Source organism: Podarcis vaucheri (assembly GCF_965113315.1).
Source record: "Podarcis vaucheri genome assembly, chromosome: 2".
NCBI classification, from domain to species: Eukaryota; Metazoa; Chordata; class Lepidosauria; order Squamata; family Lacertidae; genus Podarcis; species Podarcis vaucheri.
The window spans coordinates 8,199,976-8,214,260 of NC_138760.1; the positions used below are offsets into that span (position 1 = coordinate 8,199,976).

The window sequence follows — 14,285 nt, forward strand, 5'->3', positions numbered from 1 at the left end:
ATTATTATTACTATATTCTTTTTATTTCCATTAACAGCCCAACCTTCCTCCCAAAGCAGCCCAGGGCAGCAGAAACAGCAATGATAAAACTTTTTCTTTCTTTTTTAATGACAGATAAAAACAGTTTAAAATGATTCTTAAGAAACAGCTAAAACGTTGTAGAAACAGCTAAAAACATTACAGTATCAGCCAGCAATCTCAGGGCTGCCAGGGTCAGTGTCTTCCATTCCTGGGTAAACAGGAATGTTTTGTTTTATTTTTTCCTGAAAGTCAGTAGTGTGGGAAACAAATGCATTCCACAAACAGGGAGTCACCACTGAAAAGGCCCTGTCATGGGATCAAAGCAATCTTTTTCTTTCTTACTTTTCGTTCCTTTGCTTCTATTATGGACAAGGGCTGGGAGTTTCATGCTCTGGATGCTTGTGAGAAACCATTCATGCTGCTCAAGGTGAAAGTTTGAATGGATTGGAGACCGGGGGGGGGGGGGGATTGACAGCAAGAAAATTGACTTTTCAAAACCCAGGAGAGCTGTACAATCCTTCTGTCCTTTCTGAGAGGTTTTGGCATGCGCAGTGACATATTCGGCAGGTGAGCCTATCTCTACAATATCTTCAAACCTGCAATACTACTTTTCCAGTTTAGCCATGAATTTAAATTTTTAAAAACCTGTTTTTTTATGTGTGCTTTTCTACACAAAATTATTAAAATATTTGTGTAATAGTGCTTAAATGAAAATGTGTCTTAATGCAAACTGAGTTATGATCATAGAGGTTAGTGTGCATTTGCATGATGTGTGCGTTGATAATCGCATTAGGATGTTTTTAAAATGGGTGTGTGTACAGTATTATGTTTGAAAAACTGCTTCTGTAAAGAACGGCATTTACAGCAGAAAATGAAACAAATGTGGCTTTAACCCAGAGAAGGGAAATTAATTTCATGTGTGGAAAACAAAGAAGAAAGAGGAAATTTAAAAGTTGGAATATAGAGTAATCAACAATGGAATAATGAGGCACACAGAGGATTTATACAGAAAGTATCTGATAGCAATCACGTGGGGGGAGCTTCATTTCTTTCAGCTATTAATTTTAGTATAATTCCCCCCGCTTTCCCACCCCCTGAGCTATTTGCTAAGGAAGAAAAATTGAGTGGTGGCTTAAAAAGGAATTCTGCTGGTCTCTGAGATGAGTTAAAAATTAATGTGCTCTGTTTTCCTGAATCTATTATAATAATGGTATGCCAATGTATGTAAATGAGTCTGAAATCCAACAAGATGGAAGTATTTAAATATTCATAATCATCAAACTAGGTTCTCGGCCGAACAGCAATACGATGTCTCAGAAAACCAGCTGTACAAGTGCAAAGACATTTTATCATAATGGATGCAGTTGTTAATTAAAACGTTGACAGTGTTGACTCCAGTATTCTTCTTCTTCTTTGGCGATCACTCATAGCCGAGAAAGATTGTCTTCCATAAACACGGTTTTAACAGTGAGTCCGTAAGTGACTGTGGAGGCCAATTCTGGATCCACATGTCTTTCCACAGTGGGGACATTGGTTTCCAGATGGGAGTGGATCACGGTGTGGATTTGCCAAGCGTGCCTTCCTCCTAGCACGTTTCCCCCTTGCGTCCTGAGTTCGAGTGTCTTCAAAGCCCATGACACCTTTGGTAAAGGCTGTTCTCCAACTGGAGCACTCGCAGGCAAGTGTTTCCCAGTTGTCAGTGTTTATACTACTTTTTTTAAGATTTGCCTTGAGACAGTCTTTAAACCTCTTTTGTTGACCACCAGCATTACACTTTCCATTTTTAAGTTCGGAATAGAGTAGTTGCTTTGGAAAACGATCATCAGGCATCCGCAGAACATGACCAGTCCAACGAAGCTGATGTTGAAGAATCATTGACTCCAGCATATGCTAGCATGCATCCATACGGTAATATTACTTGCTTCTTGGAACCTGATTCAGTCAAGAATCCTCCAAGCAGGCATTGAAACAGATGCTTAGGTGGGGAAAGTAAGTTCATCAGTTTCACACTTAAGACTACTAGTAGCTATGCGTGGGGAGCCGGACTGCATTTCTGAAGGCCCAGGATTAAAATGTTTCACGCAATGACCATCCTGAGTTTCTCCATTCATCTGCCTGGAGAAGCGCTTTGTGTTCTTATCTTCTCTAAACGTGGCACAGGTTAATTGGGTTGGAGAAGTCGATGGTAACTGACAATTCATTACATCCCAAAGTGTGCTATGAGTTATAGAGGTTGGGAAGGCGAATGTACATTGTGGATGTCGTTTGTGAAATATGGCATGGGACGCGGGTGATAGCTTGGGGTTAAGCACATGTTTTGCATATAAAAGGTTGCTGGTTCAATGGCTGACATTTCCAGGTAGGGCCGGTGAAACCCCATCTGAAACCATGGAGAGCTGTTGCCAGTCAGGGCAGAGTACAGTGGTGCCTCGCAAGACAAAAAGAATCCGTTCTGTGATTCTCTTCGTCTCGCGGGTTTTTTGTCTTGCGAAGCAAGCCCATTGACGGATTAGCGGATTAGCGCTATTAGCGGCTTTTAGCGGCTTTTCTGCTGATCGGATCAGCTGATAAGCGGCTTAGCGGCTTAGAAAAAGGGAGGGAGGGGAAAAAACCAGCAGGAACTCGCAAGACATTGTCGTCTTGCAAAGTCTTGCGAAGCAAGCCCATAGGAAATTCGTTTTGTGAAGCACCTCCAAAACGGAAAACTCTTTTGTCTAGCGAGTTTTCCGTCTTGCGAGGCATTCATCTTGCGGGGCACCACTGTATTTAGGTGATGCTTAGTTAAATGGCATTATGCTCAGTCAGACCACTAGCCTATTCCTTTTATATTCGGCTAGACCTCATGGAAATGGGAAGCGGGTGGCGCTGTGGTCTAAACCACAGAGCCTAGGACTTGCCAATCAGAAGGCTGGCGGTTCGAATCCCCGCAACGGGGTGAGCTCCCATTGCTCAGTCCCTGCTCCTGCCAACCTTGCAGTTCGAAAGCACGTCAAGGTGCAAGCAGAGAAATAGGTACCACTCCAGCGGGAAGGTAAATGACATTTCTGTGCGCTGCTCTGGTTCGCCAGAAGTGGCTTAGTCATGCTGGTCACATGACCCGGAAGCTGTCTGCAGACAAACGCCAGCTTCCTTGACCAGTAAAGCGAGATGAGTGCCGCAACCCCAGAGTCATCCATGACTGGACCTAACAGTCACTGGACCTTTACCTTTACCTTTAGACCTCATCAGAAATGGCTTACTGGTCAAGCTTGCTTTCTATCTGTTATGTACTGAGTTGAATAGGATCCAAAATGCAGCAGTCTGATTGGTCCTAGAACAATAGGATGGAGAATGGTCCACAAGAGCCACCCAATCCAGCTCCAGGTGGAAGTGAATCTGCAACCTGATTGGCCTACAGGAAAATCCCAGAATTAGCCAATCATGTGGGGCCCATTGTGTAAATAATGTACAGTATCGGTATATAAAGTAGACATTCTAGGGGAACTTCAATTCCTCCTCACCACTGAGCATGAAGATCATGAAATCCACTCTCGAGTCTGAGTATATTTCATTATCGTACTCGGAATGGCTTGCTTAGGTAACACAAAGCACAGCATCAAATACAAAATGAAAAGCACTCCCTGCTGTGGAAGTGCTGGGCCTTCCTTGCCATATTCCCAGAGCACTCTTCCTCCTTGCAGTTTCCAGAAACTGGCATTTGGAAGCATCCTGCCTCCAACAGTGGAGGGAGAAAATAGCTACCACGGTCAGTAGCTATTGATAACTTTATCCTCCGGAGCAAAGTCCATAGCTTAACTACGTGCTGTGTTAAGAAGTATTTTAGTTTTTCTGCCTTGAAACTTCCAAAGTTCAGCTTCATTGGATGACAGCAATCTAGTATTATGAAAAGGTGGGGGGTGGGGAAACGCCTCCCTATGCACTTTCTCTAAACCAGGCATAGGCAAACTGGGCCCTCCAGCTGTTTTGGGACTACAACTCCCACCATCCCTAGCTAACAGGACCAGTGGTCAGGGATAATGGGAGCTGTAGTCCCCAAACATCTGGAGGGCCGAGTTTGCCTATGTCTGCTCTAAACCATGCATAATCCTATACACCTTTGTGTTGTCCTCGCTTACTTTCCTTTTTATGAAATCTGAATGTTGTAACCTATCCTCATAGGGAACTTCCTCCAACCCCTTGATACGTTTGGTTGCCATTTTCTGAGCCTTTGTGTGCTCCACATTGTATCATTTTTGAGTTGTGATGATCAGAACAGTATTAACAGGCCAATCAGATCACATTAATTCCAAATCACATTAGTTCCAAATTATACAGCCAAATTTTTAAAATTTTGTTGGGGGTACCCATACTTCGAGCTCCGAAAGGGATCCAAACATCACTCTTGCTGCTGCTTTAACTACACAGTTCTGTCCAGATAGTCTCTTGTTATTTTCCTCATCTTCTTGTTGTTATCATATATTCCTTTCTTTGTGATCTCTGATAATCTTCACAAGCGGGTTGAAAACAAACATATCCTGTGTGGATTTTACACTCTCCAAGAGCCATATCACGTAAAGGACAGACGCCATTTCCACACCTCCATACAGAAGATGATCAGAACTGTAGACTGTATACCAAGTGTGGTCACGCCATAAATTTGTATAGCAGCGTTGTGATATTGGCAGTTTTATTTTCAGACCCCTTCCTACTGATCCCTAATGTGTTTTTTAAAAAATTAATAAATTGGTAGACGGTATTGATAAATATTTTGGACCACTGAAAGATTGGAGAATTCCGCCCCCCCCCAAAAAAAGTTGACATCCCAAGAATAAACACCCCAAGAGTAGAGTAGGCTGGCAATTTGTAGGGTTGGTTTGTTGTTGTTGTTTTTTAAAAAAAGTTAATCTGTTTGTTTGCTGACATTTGTGGAATTTTTATTTATGTATGAAGCACATCGTTCCACTGACCTTTCTGCTGAAGGAGCCACAAATGCAGCCTTTTTTTGCCCAGCTCCTCTCCGTGTCACACTCAAAATCTATAGTGAAACTGCTGCAGTGAAATAAATACTTTCCTCTTTTCACAAGAGGAAACACGATTCTATGCATATCACAGGAGTCAACTCCTAGGGGCCATGGAAGCTTTCGGCCCCCACAATAAAACATTTGAGGGGGCCGAGCCACCCACAAGTTGATAGGCATTCCCATTCAACTAGTGTGTGCGCTGCATCATGTGATCGATTATGCGGGGTGGGGCTTACCTGGGCCCCCACAATATTTTATTCAATTGGGCACCCCTGATGCATATCTCCTCAGAAGGAAGTCCTGTTTGTGCAATGGGGAGGACTTACTCCTAAGTCAAGGCGTGCAGAATTCCCAGGCAATCATTGCACTTCTCTCCCACGATCTGCTGGAATGCATTCGAACTTTTTTTAAAATAATAACCCCCCCCCCAAGACGTTTCTCCAGAACATAGCTGTCAACCGTCCCTTATTTGGCGGGAAACTCCCTTATCCCAGCGCCGTGTCCCACTGCTGTCCCTTATTGATGATGTCCCTTAAATTTCCCGGGTTTCATGCTCACCCGGCTCGGGAGGGAAGCAGCGGCTCGGGGTCCTCCGCCATGAGAGAGAGCATGCGCACGAGCTGTCGCGTCTCTGTCTCTCCCTTTTCCCCCTCAGGGGTGCGTTGCAAGGAGACGGGTGGTGGTGGGTGGCTAGGCAGCCCCTCTCTTGCAAGACTTCCACCGCGCTGCCAGGGGAAGCTGGAGGCGGCAGCGGCGGTGGTGGCTGAGGAGGCGGCCTGAGGGACGAGGAAGAGGAGGAGATGGGGAGGGACGCAGAAGGGCGGCACTTCAGGGCCACCGCGGCACAGCAACTGCCTCATGCCAGGCTCGCGGGCGGCGTGGGCAAGAGTCTGTCTCCCTCCCTCCCTCTCTCTCGGGCAGGGAAGGGCCAATGGAACTCCTCGTGCCAGGATGATGGCAGCCTACCCTCCAAACAGTGCAGCATCTTAATGTAGTGATTTCCCCCTCTGCATCCCTTTCATAACTCTATTTTTATAAATCATTTGTCCATCCATAGTTCAAATTTTTACTACAAGTTTTCTGTCAATCCTACATGTATGTAACTCTTGACAATAGCTTTTCAAATAAATTATAAACTTTCCCCATTTTTTATTAAAGAGGTCCTCTTCCTGGTTTCTAATTCTGCCTGTAAGCTTTGCCATCTCGACGTTGTTCATCAGTTTTGTCCGCCACTCTTCTTTGGTGGGAGTTGTAGACCCTTAGGATCCTCTAGTCCAACCGCCTGCAAAACACAGTCAGTGGCAGCAAAAGCAGCATGGCTCCATCAGTGCCGGATTTCTGTATAAGCTTAGCAAAATCCCTTATTTTGGCTGCTGATCCCTTATTTTCAAATCTGTAAGTTGACAGCTATGCTCCAGAAGCATTTTGCAGGTCATGGGGAACTAAACCCGGTTGCGAAGGATGCTTCGACCCCGGCAAAGGAGTCGCTTCCCCACAGCTTGGGGCATTCCTCGGTTTCATCCCCTCCCACCGGTGCACGCACCTCCTCGTTTTTTGCAACGAGAAAGCACTTCGGACCTTGTGTGGGGGGGCAAACGGGGCGGGGCCTCGGGGAGGGGGCTCCCCTGCTCCCCCTAGCGTCCTCCCGCGGGCTGTGCAGGATGCGGCAAAGGCCCTTGCATAAATTATGTTCATGACGCAGCAGCTAAAAAACCCCCAGCGCCGAAATCTGCCCCCTCGTTCTCCCCCCAGGCGGGGCAGGGGCTCGGGCGGCTGCGGCGGGGGGGCAGGCCCGGTGCAAAACCTCGGGGGCTGCGCTTGCAGGAGGGCTTGAGCCCGGCTGGGCCCTGGGGGTGGGGGGCGCTGCCTCCTCCCCCCTCCTCTTTTTGTGCGTGTGCGAGCAGCGCCTTTCGCTCCCGCTGCTGTGAGATGAATTTTTAATTATTCCCCGGGAAAAAAGAAAGAGAGAGAGAGAGAGAAAAGAAGACGAGGAGGGGGAAAGATCGGCTCGGAGGAGCCCCGGCCCGGGCAGGGGGCGAGCGGGTCCCTCCCGGCTGCGCAGCGGTGAGTGGGGTGGGGGGCGGCAGCGGCGGCGGGGCCGGTGCTGGGGGTGGGGGGCGGGGGGGACCCGGTTCGGTGAATATGCAATGGTCTTAATTAGCATAATTTATATATTTATGATAAAGAGAGAGGGAAACAGGGGCCGGAGCGCGGGGGAGACGCCGGGGATGGCGAGGCAGCCCTGGGCGCGCAGAGGGCGGGGGGGGGCGCAGGCAGGGCTGGGGGGCAGCCCCACCGATCTGCTTTTTTGGGGGAGGGAACCCTCCATCGAAAGGAATGTAGAGGGATCGGTTTTCTGCTGGGGGGTGTCGGTGGGTGGGGTGGGGGAGGATCCGGACTGCACGAGGAGAGGGAGAGGCTGGCTAGGAAATGGGCAGTGGGAATGGGTGGGAAAGAAAAAGGGGGGGCTAATAATAATAATAATAATAATAATAATGAGGCGGCTCTCCTGGAGGCTTGGAGCCCGGCTCGGCAGAAGCCAGCGGCGAGGAGCGAAGGAGAAGTTGCCGAGAAATGGGTTCGAGAGGGAGGCAGAGGGCAAAGGGGGTCTATTTGGCATTTTCGTGCTGCAAGCCGCCCTGCTCGGGCGAAGGGCGGCATGCAAACTTAAGGAACGGACCCAGCATCCTAAGTGGAGGAGAGGCGGGCGCGAAGGAGGGCGAGGCTGCTTGGGGAGCCCCCGCGGGGAAAGAAGGGGGCTGGGGGGTGCTGGGTCCCCAGGCGAAGGAGTCGGAGGGGGGAGCACCCCCCGCGGTGTGGGGTGGGCTGTGAGGGGAGAGGAAGGGTGCCGAGGGCGCCCCCTCTGAAGCTGGGGCTGGGCCCGAGGAAAGGGAGCCCGAGGGGCTCGCAGGGAAAGGGGGTCCCGGGGGGGCGTGTGGGGCGGCCCGCGAGGAAGAGGCTCCCGGTGCGGGGCTGAACCCGGCACCCCGGGGCGAAGCGGCGCGCTCGGCTTCGGAGGCGCCGCGGGCAGTTGGGCGCGAGCGGGAAACGGGAAGAGGAAGCCGGGTAGCGTGAGCTCCGGAGCCTCTCGGCCCCGCCGGAGCTCAGCCCCCGGTGCCCGAGGAAGGCGAGGGCGCCTCAGGGAGCGGCTGGCGTCCAGTCCGGGGCGTAGCGAAGCCGGGCGGCACTTTCGGAGCTTCCTCGGGACTTCGCCAAATGTCGCCCTCCGACGCGGCAGGTATCCAGGTGGGTCTTAGAGGCAGGAAGGCGCACCTGGCGGGCGGCGGAGTTTGTGGACAGCGCGGCCAAAATAGGGTGAGGTGGGAAGGGCAGCGCATTTTTCTATGCAATGTCGGGCATGGCTTCCTTGCGACCACAGGCCAAGCGGGTCTCGTTGTTTTGTTGGGCTTCAAAAGAAGTGGATACTTTCCCTTTTAATCTGATCACTGGAAATGCAGAATTTGGCAGCCCAGGTTGCTTATGAGGCAAGGCAGTTAATAATAATAATAATAATAATAATAGTAATAATAATAATAATTCTAATAATAATAATAATAATAATAATATCTTTATTGTCATTGCCCCCTTCGGGGACAACGAAATTACTTGACTGCTCCATAAAAACACTAATTAAACACTATAATACAGCAAGGTAGATTAGATGACTTTCAAAGTCCGGGCTTCCCATTCAGGGCCGAGATCGCTCTGGAGAAGAAGCTGTTCTTAAGACAGCTCGTTCTTGTCTTCATCGTCCTGTATCTCCGTCCCGACGGCAAGAGCTCGAAGAGACAGTGACCAGGATGCGATGGATCTTTTACTATGTCCAGTGCCTTCCTATGGCACCTTGTGGCATAAATCTGCTCTAAGGTGGAGAGTGGGCAGCCAACATATAATGAGCATATAATGAGCATATATTGAGCATATAATGCCCATGCCAACTGCCCTGACTGCCAGTTAGTTTGGGGTCCCAGTTCAAAGTGCTGGTCTTGACCTATAAAGACTCAAATGGCTGAGGATTGGAATACCTCACAGACTGCCAAATAAACTGACCTGCGGTCATCACCTGAGGCCCTTCTGCGTGTGCCTCCTCCATGAGAGGTCCGGAGGGTGGCAACACGAGAAGGGGCCTTTTCTGTGGTGGCTCCCCGTTTGTGGGATGCTCTCCCTTTGTTACATATCTGTAGGCACCAGGCAAAAACATTTCTCTATAATCAGGCCTTTGGCTGATTAACATGCTATGGCTTTTTAAATGTGTGGAAGGGGAGTTATTGGTTTGTTTGTTTTTAATGTATTTTGTGTTCTCATTCTGTATTTTTCTGATGTAAACCACCCCGTGATGTTCCACTGAAAGGTAGTGTACTAATAATAATAATAATAATAATAATAATAATAATAATAATCTCCCCAACTTCCTCTCCCAGTTCAATGGCTAATAGCTGAATAGCTTCAGTGTAACTTGTTGAAACTGGAGAAATGAAGGCTTAGATCTCAACCCTCTCCCAACACGGGATTCCTTTCAATTTGGCCCCTTCCTCCATGGCTGCTTTTAAGTCTCTCTCACTCTTTTAAGTACAGTGGTGCCTCGCAAGACGAAATTAATCCGTTCCGCGAGCCTCTTCGTCTAGCGGTTTTTTCGTCTTGCGAAGCAACCCTATTAGCAGATTAGCGCTATTAGCAGTTTAGCGGCTATTAGAGGCTTAGCGGATTAGCAGCTAAAAGGCTATTAGCGGATTAGCGGATTAGAAAAAGGGGGGGCGGAAAAAAATCGGAACACTTGCAAGACGTTTTCGTCTTGCAAAGCAAGCCCATAGGGAAAATCGTCTTGCGAAGCAGCTCAAAAACGGAAAACCCTTTCGTCTAGCGGGTTTTCCGTCTTGTGAGGCATTCGTCTTGCGGGGCACCACTGTACAACAAGATCTGATCATGGATCTCTAACACACACCACATCTCTCTCTCACACCTCTCATTTCAAGGAATAAGGGCTGGAGAGTGAAGGTCAGAGGACATTAAGGACAGCTTGACCTTTGGTACTTCCTCTCTCCGCCTCTTTCTCCACTTTTACAAATTTTGCTGCAGATTGAACATCAGAACAGCAGAAGGGTTCTGATGGGTTAGACAGACCAAAGGCTTATCTAGTCCAGCATCCTCTTCCCACAGTGGTTAACCAGAATCTCACAAGAAGGACTGGCCAAACCAAGGACTAGTTCACACTGAGGTTGCAAAGCTGTCTCTGAGCTGTACCATTTCAAACCACACAAGTGTGGGCCGTCTTGAATTAATGTTCCTTTGTACTTAAAAAGAGAAATAATCTCCGCATCGAAAACTAAATGCCAGAGGTGAGAATTATGACGGTGTTTTCAGACATGTCAGCCTCTGCTTGCAATGTGAAATGGAACACAGCTTTACCAACTCTGTGAGGTCTCAACACTGATAGGAAGCGAGGGGGCATTGTAAAAAGATAGAAATAATTCCTATCTTTGCTGCGCAATGGGGCTGAATGTGCCTCAAGGCTAATAAAACAGTTGGCTATGGCAACCGCTGCTTGTGTGTCTTTTTGTATAAAGGTTGATTCAACTGTGGCTCAAATATAATCTCCATGTAGGCAAAGATGTGTGCACTGTTACAGTGTGCAGGCCACCGGTTGTATTTGACATAGTGTTTGGTGGTTGTGGCTATTTTGGTCACATGTACATAGATTTGGAAGTGACTCACCAGATGAGCATATGCTTTACATGTAAGTATTATGACTGAAGTTTAGCCCCTGACACTGCTGGGGTTTAGCTCAATACACTGTATAGATGGGAAAAGCTTTAAAAGGATGTTAGGTAATGCAGCCGCAAGGGTCTGCTGTGTGAGACTTGGATAATCATTGCCCAATGTATTCCTAAATAACATTTTCACCCTGCAGTTCCAAGGAGCTCAGGGAGGCATACATGTTCCTCTTGTCTAAACCTAAAAGTTTAGGTTAAAAATTCAGGGAACTTCAACTGACTCAGGGTGTTTCATGGCTGAGTAGTGATTTGAAGCCAAGTGTCATCATTCCAATTATCTACAGACTTTACTGAGCTAAATGGATCAGTGTAAGGCAGAACCTCTAAACTGCCCACAGTTTGGTTTGTGCATGTAACAAATACTGAGAGGTGAGCAAAAACTTCTGCTTTTGATGGGAAGGCAGTGCTGCAGCTTCCCTTAAGCCTATGTGTACAACCGTAGGTGTGGCTGTGTGTGTGTGTGTCTATGTCTATGTCCCATTTGCCCCATTTGCTGTGCAGGTGGCGCTGTGGTCTAAACCACTGAGCCTAGGGCTTGCCGATCAGAAGGTCAATGGTTCGAATCCCCAAGACGGGGTGAGCTCCCATTGCTCTGTCCCAGCTCCTGTCAACCTAGCAGTTCAAAAACACATCAAAGTGCAAGTAGATAAATAGGTTCCACTCCGGCGGGAAAGGTAAACGGTGTTTCCGTGCGCTGCTCTGATTTTGCCAGAAGCGGCTTAGTCATGCTGGCCACATGACCCGGAAAAACTGGCTGCGGACAAACGCCAGCTCCCTCGGCCAGTAAAGTGAGATGAGCACCGCAACCCCAGAGTCGTTCGCGACTGGACTTAACTGTCAGGGATCCTTTACCTTTTAAAGCCTCATTTGGCACCTTTGTGATGGTGTAGTGAAGGACTAAGTTTTGTGAGGTGTGTACTTTACTGCATGCTCTTCAGGCAACTATTCAGACTACATTCCATTACAATACTGTTGCTTGTCTGAATATAACTCTTTTAATGGAAGTGTTTGTGCCATGCAAACACATCACAGATGATTGTGGCCATCCCTGCCCAGGGAGGGCACTTGGTGTTGTGATGCTGATGGCAGGGGAAACCTCAGTTCAGATCCCCAGAACAAAGAAACTCACTGGTGACCTTGGGCCAGTCATTAACCTACTTCACAGGATTGTTGTACGGATAAAATGGGGGGGGGCGCTAGTATGTTAATTGACTTGAGCTCTGTGGAGAAAAGGCAGGATTCAAATGAAATAAATAAACATCCACTTCCAGTTTGGGGAGGTTCTGTGGATAATACGTAAAGACGTCTGGATTCACTCCACGGAGGAGGTAGACGACTCTCAGCTCCGCGCCACACACGCCCGTTCCGTTCCGGAGCCTTTAAAAAGGCTCCTTTACAGCGGGGGTGGCGCAAACGGAGCCCGCCGAGTCTCCAAGTTCTCAGGCTTCACCGCCTGAGATTTCTTCGGGTCCCGCTTCGCCGCAGCGGTCAGACCCAGTCCCTTGTGGAGCCGATTCCCTCCGGAGCTCGGAGGGAATCCGACATTCGTCGCTGGCGCTGACCGGAAGTCCCATTTTTTAACTAACTGATCCAGCTGTCTCCCTTTCCCCTAGTAGCAGCAGAAGCTCAAAAATAAACTCTTGCATCCTTTAAAATATGTTATTAGTGAGGCAAAGGGAGGAGTTGGGAGGGAAGAGTTCAGCTCTGAAGGGTGGGAAACAGCCCTTCTGCCTTGAGCTCTGGCACTGTAACTGTCTTTGGGGCTGAGATTAGGCCTGCTTCACAATGGGATGTTTATTCTCTGTTGGACAGGATCAGCGGCTACACACCCCTTTTATATTCTGCTCACTGCCGTGGGGCAAGATTGCTATCTAAAATCAACTCCTGTGTCAGTAGGGTTAACTTTTAAAAGCTAGTTGTACAGAAAACTAAGATGTAGCGTAGTTATTCTCTGATCTATATGCCTTTGTAAAGGAGAAGGGGTCCTGTGAGCCTTGTGTTTGTATGCCTTTGGAAAAATGCATATTCAAAACACCATTAAATGGAACAAGATTTCACTTCAGAAACATTTCGATCATTTACATGGGAGGAAATGAAAGTTGCAGCACATTTGCATACTGACATTCAAAACCTTTTAATCATTGATGGCACACTAAGCTCCACCTTCTCCCTCCTGTAGCCTGGAAAGTGAATATATTACCCTCATTTAATTTTATGATATATTAACATGTTGTCTTCCATTCTGTGCTGGGAGCGTTATCTCTCTCTCCCCCCCCCCTGTTTCCCCTTGCCTCCAGAGATCAAGAAATAGCTTTTATCTCAACACTACTTTTTCACGTTTTGCTGCAAAAGTGAACTAACATTGTTGCGCCTGAAATAATCAGAACGAAACAGGTGCATTTTCATAAAATTACCATTGCAAATGTGTCCCATTCCACTCTTTTAACCACTCTTGTGCAGTAGGCATCTGCTGAGAAGTGAGAAAGAAATCTGTAAAGACACTTGAGATTTTATGCCAGTGCTTTCTGCCTTGCTGAAAGACAGAAGATGGGTAAATGACTACACTTTGCTCCCCCCTTTTACATTATTTTACAACAGAAATAATGGAATTCTGCTTTTTTATTAAACAATACTACACAAGAATCACAACAGGGAGGAGCAACTTGTGGCTTTCTGGGTGTTGTTGGATTCCAACTCCCAAGAGCCTCAACCAATAGCCAGGGATCATGGGAGTTGTATTCCAACAACATCTGATTCCCAACCCCTATGTTACAAAATTATTTTAAGCCGGTTTGTATTCTTCCTCTGCCACCAGTTTCAGGGCGGTTAACAACCGCAGAGTACAGCTGTAATTCCCAGTTCATTGGAACCTATTTTCATATAATGTGTTCCAGTTTGTATTCCTTATATGCTGAGCACCATTAATTCATAGTCCAATTCTGAAGTTCATATGGCCCAAATAGGCACATCAACTCCACCGACTTTCTGAGAAAATGGCAATCTTTTGACAATCTCCACCCTAGTTGGCATTTGCGTTGAGACCACCCTTTACACCAGAATCCTCCTCCACAAAGATGGAACTACATGGCTACTAAAGTTGGCTGCTTTGTACTTAACCATAATTCCTTCCGCTTTGAGGAGAATATGTGTATTCAGATTGATGGTGCTAGCATGATTACCTGCTTGGCTCCACAGTGTGCTAGCATCTTGATGACTCACTTAAAACAATGCTTTCTCAACTCCTATTCCCAAAAGCCTCTCTTCTATGTGAAATATGCTGATGGCATCTTTGTCATACGGACTCATGGACAGTACGTACTTACCACTACACTGGCTTGTTCCAGTGTTCATTATCCTCAGAGTAGGCCTATTGAAATGAATGGACATAGAATAATAGAATTGTCCAACTTAGGTCCATTAATTTCCATGGGTTTGAGTAGAACTTAGTTGGATGCAGCCCAGTAATTTGCCAGTCCACTATCAATTAGCCTAC

The 14,285-nt window shown here is 47.4% G+C and overlaps 1 protein-coding gene across 2 annotated transcripts in view; it reads left to right on the forward strand.

Moving 5' to 3' along the window:
• The first annotated feature begins 6,699 nt into the window (after nt 1-6,699).
• POU6F1 (POU class 6 homeobox 1) overlaps nt 6,700-14,285 on the forward strand; it is a 46,897-nt gene continuing 39,311 nt past the window's right edge. Inside the window, exon 1 of one of the 2 annotated variants that reach the window (XM_082205705.1) lies at nt 6,700-7,085. The gene's annotated coding sequence lies outside the window, so the exon portion shown is untranslated. Of the gene's footprint in view, nt 7,086-8,112; nt 8,268-14,285 lie in introns of those variants that run through there. The other variant, XM_082205706.1, reaches the window with a different exon arrangement.